Source organism: Heterocephalus glaber, unplaced genomic scaffold (assembly GCF_053883595.1).
Source record: "Heterocephalus glaber isolate CG9 unplaced genomic scaffold, H.glaber_assembly_v1.0 deba00000818, whole genome shotgun sequence".
NCBI classification, from domain to species: Eukaryota; Metazoa; Chordata; class Mammalia; order Rodentia; family Bathyergidae; genus Heterocephalus; species Heterocephalus glaber.
In genome coordinates, this window is record NW_028258164.1 from 18197300 (window position 1) to 18208350 (window position 11051).

Consider the following 11051-nt stretch of genomic DNA (forward strand, 5'->3'; position numbering starts at 1 on the left):
TGGTACCAAAAAAAAAAAGAAAGAAAGAAAGAAAGAAAGAAAGAAAGAAAGAAAGAAAGAAAGAAAGAAAGAAAGAAAAAAAAAAAAAAAAAAGAAAAGTAACCTGTCTGTGGTCCCAGGGTCCAAAGGATCCAACTTCCAATACATCTGTCTGTGGTGTGATGGATCCTGGCTTTCTATTAGGTAGTTTTGCTACTTCTTTGTCTTTTGTTATTTGTCTGCTTTGCAGTTTAAATGTTACCAGAAACATTCTTAATAGTGACAACCTTGCTGGGTCAATACAATGATGAGGGTTTTTTTAGAGGAGCCTCTTGTCACCAGCATGACACCCTTCATACAGCTCTTTATCTTGCAAGAAGTGCTCGAAGACAGCACCATGGCGTCTTCTGGGAGCAGGAGTCGTGGGCAATGCAACCTGCACCTTCATCCAAGAGTGAAGAAACCGACTTGCCCAGGACCCCATAGCACAGGGTAAAAATATGGGCCCATGTGTGGACATGTGTCATTCTATGTTCCTGGCCAGGGATACGGTAGCCCACCATTTGCAGTCTCCGCAGCTCTCTTGTACTGCACACTCGTGCTGCCGCCTGAAGTTGGAGGACATTAAATATGTGAGCCCTTTATTGGCTCTTGGTAAACACACAAAGCACATTAGCTCTTATGTTTGACACAGAAAAATAACATCTACCCAGGTTCATCATGCATTAAAGATGATTAGTACAATGGGCTGGGGATTTAGCTCAGTGGTTTCGTCACCTGCTGCGCAAGCAGAAGAACCCGAGTTCAATCCCCAGTACCAAAAAAAACAAAACATGATTAGTGCAAGACAAACCCAAGACTGTTTAAGGCTAAAGATGGTATTACAAGCAAATAACACATGTATTTTTAAAGGAGATGTTAAACTTTTCCAAGAATCTACAGTGTTACAGTGTGACTAATTAGGATAATCAAAACAAACACAATTTCCCATATGCACCTTGACACCGGAATAACTAGACCAAGGATTTCCAGCTTTAGGGGTGTTCATAAAAAATATAAAACATCTCTGGTTCAGTCAACCAACAAACACATTTTCTAAAGGCCTTGATCCTATGCCTACCCTGTAGTGAGAGACAAACGTGAAGATACCAGCCAGGTGGTCACAGAGTTGTGCAAGGGAACGCACTGGGGATCCTACAGTGGGGAGCAGAGGAGGAGAAGGGACCAGAGGACAATTTCATAGAGCTCAGACCTGGCAGGGGCAGGATGGGTGAAAAAGGGTGGATTGTGTGGAAGAGGGCCAAGGCCCAGGTAGAGGGCCGTCCTAAGGGGTGGGGTGTGGGGACCATGACAGTTAAGCATGGATGTAGCACTGGTCATCCAGGGGGTGTGGAGAAGACAGTGGCCACATGAAAAGCCCAGCGAAGTCACTGCCCACCAGTCCTCCCCTGCTTCAGGGAACTCATTCCTCTGCGTTTGGGTCCCGGTCCCTGCTGCCCATCAGCCCCACTACCCAGAGATCTTGCTGAGGCTGGGTCTTCACCAACAAGCCAGGCACAGGGAGAGCTCCAGGAAACCATAAGATGGGGCAGAACCTCCATTTTTCTTTCTTTTTTTTTTTTTTTTTGGAGACTGGGGATGGGGTAGGAAAGAGGAAATTGGGTTTGGGTTGGAAAGGTTACTTCTGGATAATCGCCTGGTTATTGTTACAAGGGTTTGGGAATTTCTAATGTTCCTGTGTTAAACTGGTTCTTCTAAAACCAAACCTTGAGACAAAGACCACCCTGGAAGTTGTGTAGCTGAGTAACCCGGGTGCCCCCAGTGAGGTGGGAATTGACACAGGGACAGAAAGTCTCCTTCAGCGGTGTGGCCAATGAGGACCCTTACCAGTGGCAGCGGGGACCAGGACAGTTAGCACAGGGGATGGCAAGGAGTGGGGACAGGGATCCTGCAGTGCTGGGTAGGTGACACAGGGCACCTAGGGCCTTCTTTTCCAAACTTGTAACCTGTCTGGAAATTTCACTTTGAACTTCGTACAGCAAAACAAAACCAAACAAAAATAAATAAATAAAAACCAAAAAACCAAAGAACTTTCCATTTAGAAAAAATAAAATGCACCTGGATACTGTCATAGTGCCAGGGTTTGTGGATGGAGAAGGACCACATTGGAATTCAGTGTGTGATCTGAGAGGTTTTAAAGTGTGGTGACTTTGGCCAGGGACAAGGATGAGTGGCATCTTATACAATTTAAAGGAGCTGCATTCAAAGGCTGTTAGCTTGCTTCAGGGCTCAGAAAGACAAGGAGTTTTATGAGCACTTGTGATACCAACAGACTGTAAACCCAGGGCACTGGGGTCAACTGGGTTGCACAACCATATTGATGGAAAACAGCCTGTGTATAAGATTGTCCAGCATGAGTATTAAATGCTTACCAATAAAGCCTTGCACAGAAACAACAAAAACAAAGACAGTGACATCCAGGCTCTGAGGCAGCATAGATGCGTATACCTCGGGGTGGGGTGGGGGGCCAGAATGAAAAAAGATCCTAGCAATTGACAGCCCTTCTCTCCTCCCCTTCTGACTGTTATTACTGATAAGTCTTTAGTGTTAGCTAACAGGAAAGAAGGTACTCAGAGTGGCTTAGAGTACTAAAATAAATACTGTTATGACAGTATTCTATCAGTGCTAACTGATAAACCCTAGGGAAAATTCTGATTAGTCTATAGTTTTAAACCTAAAACTAATAAAATGATTGTTATAATTCAACATGGCCAGTGCATCCAAGAGTGCCTCTGATTTAATGTAATCGTTTTATATGTTCTACATGTTTTCTTGTCTGTTCATCTGCCTCTTAATCTGTTTTTTTATTCATTAAGTTTATTGGTACATTTTAGGTACACAAGATGATGATATTCATCGTTGGGAATTTGTACCTGTACATAATTTATCTTGGTTCTTATTTTTTCCTCATTCCCCTGTCCTCCCTTCAACCCCTCCACTCCTCTCTATTTACAAAGACTTTGTTTCCATTTTTTCCTTTTCTTCTTCATCTGTTTTTTGTCGTGGGTTGTGTTTGTTTGTTTGTTTGTTTGTTCATCTTCAGCCAGGGTCTCCCTTTGTAGTTCAGGGTGGCTCTGAACTCACTATGTAGCCCAGGCTGGCCTCAAACTTACAGTGATCCTCCTGCTTCAGCCTCCTGAGTGCTGGGATCACAGGTGTGCACCACCATGCCTGGCTGCTCTTAATCTGTTTGTTTGTTTGTTTTGGTACCGGGGATCGAACTCGGGTCCTTATGCTTGCGAGGCAAGCAGCAGAACCACTGAGCTAAATCCCCAGCCCCTTAATCTGTTTTTAACAACTGGTTAAAGTATTCATAGCAGCTTCAGAAAAAAATAATTTGAGCTTTTAAAAAAAGCAATAACAAGTAGTGAGAAATCATCTATAACTAGCCAAATAGGTGTAACTTTTATCAAGAAGGTAAAGTGTACACATGGCCAAGTTCTTGTTCACCATAATTCAAGGGCTTCTAGGTAATATTTGCAGCAAATAGGGACAAGCGCCTTTAGAAAATAGAAAAATACACAGGAAATGGGGGAAAGTGCATAGGAATAATGGAAGGATCCCAGGAAAAGCCACAGTAGAGTGACTTTATGCAGGAAACTGGCTTTACACAGGCCTACACCAGGGAACAAAGGTTTTGGGAGGACTTTGGTAATCAGGGGGGAGATTGATGACCATAGCGAAAGCCACAGCATTAATAATAAAGGGATCAATGACATAGGCAAATATATTTACAGATCATCGCCTCAACTTGAGCTTCAAGGGCCCAGATGTATTACTGCTTTCAAATTTATTTATAGGTCAGTGTCCTAATGTGGTAGAGTTGGCTTGTAAACTAAAAATACTGAGAGACACAATGCATGACTGGGGCTTTCTCTCCTTTCTGTACTGCACAAGAGATGTCAGCACAGGCCATCAGTCCAGGGCCGACTCCTTATTCATCCAACAGACAGGACGGAGGTGTCAGAGATGAGCCACCTGAAGCTTCTCCTAATAAACCATGGCCCCAGCCCCTGTCAACTGCTCAGCTCCATTACTCAAGTTTCACCAGAGCTTCTTCCCCAGAAAAGTCCTTCTCCATGTCTAAAATGACCATTGCTGCAGCCTGGTGCAATCTGGGCTTCATGGAGGGAAAATCTGAACCACAGCTCCTGGCTGTAGTTAATATTCTAAGAGGGAAAGATGGGGATGGAGCCTCTGAGCATTCCTCTCCACCAGGAGGAGCTGCCTGGCTGCCCTGGGGAGGTTATTCCTCCCTTCTCTTTTCTTCCTTTCTTCTTTCCTTCCTTCCTTCCTTCCTATTTCCTTCTTTATTTCCTCCCTCTCTATTTCCTTTCTTCCTTATTTCCTTCCTCCATTTCCTTCCTATTTCCCATCATTCTGTTTCCCTATTTCTTACCTCCCTATTTCCTTTCTTCTTCCTTCCTCCTTCCTTCCTTCCTCCTTCCTTCCTTCCTTCCTTCCCTCCCCCAGCAAATGCCTGAGTGCCTACTACTTACCAGGAGTGAAGAAGCCTGGAGTAGAAATGTCCAAGGCCACAAGAAGTTGAGTGAGACCAAAGCCGAGCTGTGCTCTCCTCTAGCCCAGGAAAGAGAGGAGCAAAGACCTCATCTGGGCCGGAGCCCACAGGAGCTCCCTGCCCAACGGCCCAGGGGACACCAGACAGCACCGCACCACTGCAAACGGGGAGAGGTGGCCAATGCGCACTGAGAGGTTGGGAGGCCACAGAGCCCTTGTCTTGTCACTCACAGGCTTAGGGCTGAGCATGAAGGTCCCCGTGTCCCGAAGACACTCAGGTAGACATTAAAGATTTGAAGCTGGGAGTGACAGGGAGATGGGTTGGGGAAGAACATGGCAGCAAGTGAATTGTAGGCAGCAAGTGAATTGTAGGCAGCAATGGAGAAGTCCTGGAGGCCGCCACGGTAGAGGTGCCTGCCTGGAAAGGCTGAGAGACACCCCATTCCCTCTAGCAGGCTGGGACTGAGGGGTTGGAGGAGGGGAGGTCTGTCGCATTCAGGTGGGCAGAGATGAGTAGGCTAGAGTTCCCTTGGGTGTGAGGAAGAGAGAAGGCACTCCCTCTCCCTGGGAGTGCAAACCCACACAGTTTAGGAGTTGGAAATGTGCCTTTACCCATCAAGTTTAAAAAGAATATTCATACGCTTTTCCTTAGCAATTTCTACATGAAATCCTTGTGAGACATTTGCACAACTCTGTAAACACACACATATACATGCATGCGTGCACACACACACACACACACAGTTATTTCCTATAGCTTTTTTTTTTCCTTGAATAATAGGGGTTGAACCTAGGGCCTTCACAATGAGCAGCTATATCCCTAGCCACTCACTCACTAAGTTGCTAAGTTGCCCAGGCTGGGCTCAAACTTGTGATCCTCCTGCCTCAACCTCCCCTAGTGCTGGGATTACAAGCAACTGCCACCACACCCAACCCAGCACTTCTAATAGCACAAAAAACGTATTTGTAAAAGGAAGGAAACAATCAAATATTCACCATAAGCAGATTGGTCACATAAATCATGCCACTGAAAAGAATGAAGGGTGAAGAATCTCCCACGCCCACAGCCATCGGGAAGTGGCTAAGAAACAGGTGAGTCCAGGCAGGGCTGGAAGGTGGCATTTCTCACCAATGCCAGACAAAGCTTTGTAGTGGCCCTGGGAACCACAGGACCAGCAGCTGAGGCCCAGATGAGTGACCTGCAGAGAAACTCCTGTCATAGCACTGAGAGCGAACAGGAAATGTGGAACAACATATCTGTCCTATTATGGTAAAATGAAATCAGAATACAAGGTGATGTACGTATTTAAGGTCCAGAGGATGCACTTCTGGCGGAAGAGTTTGTGGTAGACTTTCCCTTCTTATGTTTTACATAAACTATAGCATTTTAGTTTGTGTGATAAGCATGAGTCACTTTTGCAATCAGAAAGAAGAAAAACCAACACTTTAAAATAATCAGTCAATAGATTGATATATTGAAAGCAACAAACAAAAAGTTTGAGAGCCTGAGTTAAAAGTCACACTTTAAATTACATATCAGAGTGTTCTTCCTGGATCTTGGGCACTATCATTTCTGAAGAGCTGTCTCAGGCAGGGACTGAGCAGCAGCTCCTCCAGCCTGATGTGCCTGCCTCTGACTGCTTTGAGCCTTAAGAATCCCTGAGTATCACCTCCTGCACTGTGACCACTCCTCCACCCACAATTTCCAGCTCCCAGGGCACAGGGAGCATGGCCTCTGGATGTCCATGCTGGCCGCTGCCCACACTGCCCACCTGAGTCTTGCACATGCCCCTCACCCCAGCACTCTGGCCACCTAGGCACCCAGACATTCACCACAGCGCTGCTCTAGGTTTGCATTCCTCATCCTGCCAACTATGGGACAAAGACCCCTGCCTCCTACCCAAGCCCCTTCAGTCAGGACTGTGGAAATAATATTCCTTTTCCCTGAGACCATCCCAACAACTGAACCCCATAGCTGCACCATTTCTGGGTTGGGGATGGAGAGGTCTCCAAGGCAGAGGAAGCAAAACCACTCCACAGGCCTCCCTCACATGATAGCTCCCCAACAAGTCTGAGAAGTTCCGGCTTCACAGCACAGATGCCTCCATACCAGGAGCCACATCTGCACAGAGATCCAGCTGCTGCTGGCTGGCCAGGCCTCAGAGGATGCAAGCAGATGGAAAGTGTGAAGGTCTGTAGGCTCCAGCAGATCACAGCAATAACCAAGCAGGGACTGTGGGCCAGACCCAGGTCTAAGTGCTATGCATGGTGGGTGCCCTTCACTCACTGGTTCTTGTTGAATGAGGTGGTGACAAGAGTTGCTGGCCCCTTCTCCCCGGTTTGTGCAGAGAAGTTATTGGGTGAAAAGAGACATGGGCTCTGGGGATGTAGGGGGCCAGAGTGTGGCAGTTCATCTTGTCACCTCATCTGGGTTAAGAGACAACTGGAGAAGTGACTGGATCATGGAGCAATGACACAGCTGAATGTGCTGTTGGGGAGGCCCAAGTAGAGGGGGTCCCCGGGGGCTGCTTCACCTGGGGTCCACTGCCTGGTCACTGCACCCTCCTACCATGCTGTTTCTGCCGAGTCTTAGTTATTTTTCTCTCATTGCTGAGACAAAATGCCCAACACCTACAAGTTAAGGGAGGAAAGATTTATTCTGCTCACAGATCATAGATGTTTTATTTTTTTATTTTATTTTTTATCATAGATGTTTTAGTTGATAGTCAGCTGGCTCCAAGGCAGGGTGGCATGGCAGAGGGGTATCAAAGAGGAGAAACAGTCCATGGCAGGCAGAAGACAGCAAAAGCAGCAAGCAACAAGTAACTAACAGCAAGCCTCTTTCTGTTCCTTATATTGTATCCAGCCTACCCTCACTTAGGGCAGGTAGCACTCATCCCCTTAATTATAGCACCCTCAATCCTAGCATTGTACCATGGGTCAGTCACACACCCTAGATCCAGCCACCTCTGAAAAACCCCCACCTATGGCTGCATGAGGCTTTCGGGGGACATCTAGTCATAAGCCATAACATAGCGGCTGGCAGGGACTGAACCCACTGAAAACATGAGCCAAAGAAACCTCAATTCCCTTAAGTTGTGGACGTCAGCGCTTTTGCTTCAACAATAGCAATGCCGCCCCCCCCCAGCCTGAGGCCTTGGCCTGGGGTTTGGGTGGGGATAGGCCACCTGGCTCCGGCCTCCACTCTCCCTCCAGCCTTCACATTCACCCCAGGCTGCTTCTGCAGACAGTCCACAGCCCAGGGCCAAGGTGGGCAAGGGGCAGCAGGGCACTAGGGGACAGGGGTGGCCCAGGGCCTGGCAACTCCTGTAGGGACTGATGCCCCTCCTGGAATGGCACGCAATGCCTAAAGGATGAGGGGTTTGGGGAGTCAGAGCCCCTCTCCCCCGAGTCTGTCACAGAGATGGCTCAGACTCAACCTCCAAAGTATGTACTCAACCCAGACAGGACAGTGGCTCCTCTGTCCTCCAGAATCCACAGCACTTCACTTCCTACAGCACAGACACAGAGACTTCCCCTTCCCATCTTCTTCTTCCATCTTCTCATTCCCACACACGTCCAAACGGGACCAGTGCTGTAACTGATAACCAATATTGACAACAGCAGCCAAGGATATCACTCATTAAACACTGATTGCCCACAAATCAGCTGGGTCTGTGCTCTCTGCATGTGCTAACTCAGTTCTCACCCGACCCCAAGGTCAGCCCTAAAGACAGGGCCGCATACTAGTCTTGTGTTACCACGAGCGATGGGTCCCGAGGGTTTCTAGAGTCATGTGCACGACAAACAAAGAATTAGAAGTGGCAGGCAGGGCTGGGGATTTAGCTCAGTGGTTCTGCCACCTGCCTCGCAAGTGCAAGGACCGGTGTTCGATCCCCGGTACCAAAAAAAAAAAGAAGTGGTAGGCAACGGTAAGGAAATAGCACCAAAGTTTAATCAGATGGCAGTATGCTCTGAGCTCACACCAGCATTTTGGGTTTAAGAATTTAAAACGTGCTGGATGGAGGGCAACTCCCATGGGTCTTTCACAGCATGATTGACAAGGTACCCAGTCTACTGTGCATGTCCTTCCCCATAATCCTCTGTTCTAATTGGATGCATCATGAGACACAGTCGACATGCAATGAGCTCCAGGTGAAGGAAGGTTATTGCAGGTCATGCTGGCAGGTCTGGCACCAATGCATCCTGGTCTGGAATTTGAAATTTCCGGGGGGTCTTTTTTTTCCCCCATTAAGTTTATTGGTACATTTTCGGTATAAAATACAGTTACATTCATCATTGGGATCTTGTACCTTTACATGAGTCTCTTGGTTCTTATTTTTTCCCCTTCCCTTGCCCTCCCTTCACCCCCTCCACCCTTCCCTATTTGCAAAGACCTTGTTTCCATTTTTTTTCTCTTCTCATATTTTTTTCCTTTCCCTTTTTTCCCTTCCCCTATTCCTCCCAATTCCCCTGCTCTTTTAGACCTTTTCTTCCTGTTACACAATATCAGTTATACATTTTAAAAATTACAATATTAAGAGCTAGGAGACATGACCACAGATTTTACAGAATTTAAAAGGATATAGAAAGCATATTACAAAAATCTTTTTTGAAATAAATTTGACAACTTCTAAGAAGTACCTTGGAAGACAAATTAATGAAGCTAACTCTGGAGGAAATATAAAATTTGAATAGCACCTATTAAAGAAAGTATATTCCTAGCTTGAAAACCTACCTGTATGAAAACAGCAGGCTCATATACATTTTTTTTTCTTCCAGGGGTCTTTTTTATTCTTATCTCTGCCTGTAGGTAGTGGGCCTTAGGACAAAATCAGAGAGGTTGGTGCTGGGGCAATCCCCAGGCTCTGGCGAGTGGAGGGGAGTGGTTCTGTACATCCTAATTGTACTGTCTATATCAAATCCAGTAGAGAAGCCCAAGCTCTGGTGCAGCTTGTCTTGCAGTGGTGTACACTGACAGAGCAGGTGGTACTGGCCAGAGACAGGGTCCAGAGGACCAGGGGTTGGTGTCATCCTATACAGCATGGCAGTATTATTCACACAGAGGACAAAGACTGAGGTCAGAAATCCAGGGAACTCAGAAGAGAGGAGCGTGGACAGTGTGAGAAAGGCGAGGCAGCAAGGGCAGCAGAGCCAGGAGCACCTCTGATCCCTGAGCTGGCCACGAGCCATGCCACTGATCACTGTGGCTGCTGTGTTGACTGAGGACTCCGGGTTGACCCAGATGACAGGGCAGGAAAGCTCGCCAGCAGCCCCTCTGTGCTAGGGCGGTCCCTACAACATGTCATTGAGTAAAACACACAGAAAACAAAAACTCCAAGATGTGGAACAACGTTTATGATAAAACAGGGAAGAATATCCTGGAGTCTGGAGATCACTGAGGATATAATGTTGCTGCTCCCCAAAGGGAACGGGGCACATGGCCACCCGGATGGGACCGCCTGGCTCTTTCATTACATCTCTTTGCTACCTTTGCATTCTGTATTCAATGCATACAGCACATTTCCTATTAAAACTTTATTTAAAATTTCACAAGGAACATGACCACAGCCAGAAACAAAAAGAAACACAAATTGTCATTGGATATCTGAAACGATGCTTTCAAGAGGAATTAAAATAATGAGTTACAAGTCAGAGCAGACAAGTTGGCAAACACCAAAACATCTTTAAAATATCAAGACTAGAGTCTGTGGAGAGTTGGAAGTTCATAGAGGCCTTCTGAGAATCTATAGAGCAGCCTTGGGGGAAACAGACCTGGACAGGCTGGAAATTAGGCAAAGAAACCAGGAAACAAATCAGATGTGAGCTGCATTCATGTCCTAGTACAAACTGTCCCATAACAAAGGACCATAAATGGAGTGGCTAAAGCACTCCAGGTGGCCTAGGGAAGGGAGTGGGGAAAAAGCAAAGAAAAGAGAAGGAGGCATGGTGGCACATATCTGTATTCCCAGCATTTGGGAGCCTGAGGCAGGAGAACTGCCTCGAGTTCAAGGCCAGCCTGGAATCCATTACTGTGAGACTGAACAACAGTTACTCCATTTTGTACTCCATTTTGTAATCGGGCCCCTACTTGTCTGCTTCTGTTATGGATCACCAGGTAAACATAGAGTTCCAGGGATGTTCTTGTTGTTGTGCCAGGAAGATCTGTTGTGTGCGTAGTGTTCCGTCATGCTTGCCCAACTCCATATCTGAATATGTTATCTTAAGAACGATCTGTAAAAGTTCCTTCTGCGTTTCGCTTCTGTATTTCTGCTTGCCAACTTCCCTCTAGCATCTCCTATAAAAGGACCTCAGGCTCTGAGCCGGGCACCTCTCTAAGCTTGGTGCTTGGAGACTGCCGTCTGGCCGGACTAATAAAGGTCTGTTTTATAACTTGTCCGGTGTGTTCCCTCCCGGGTGATCTTCGCTGTAGTCAGCTCCTCGGAGCGTTTGGTAAGGCCCACAGTCTTACATTACAAAACTTGTCTCAATAA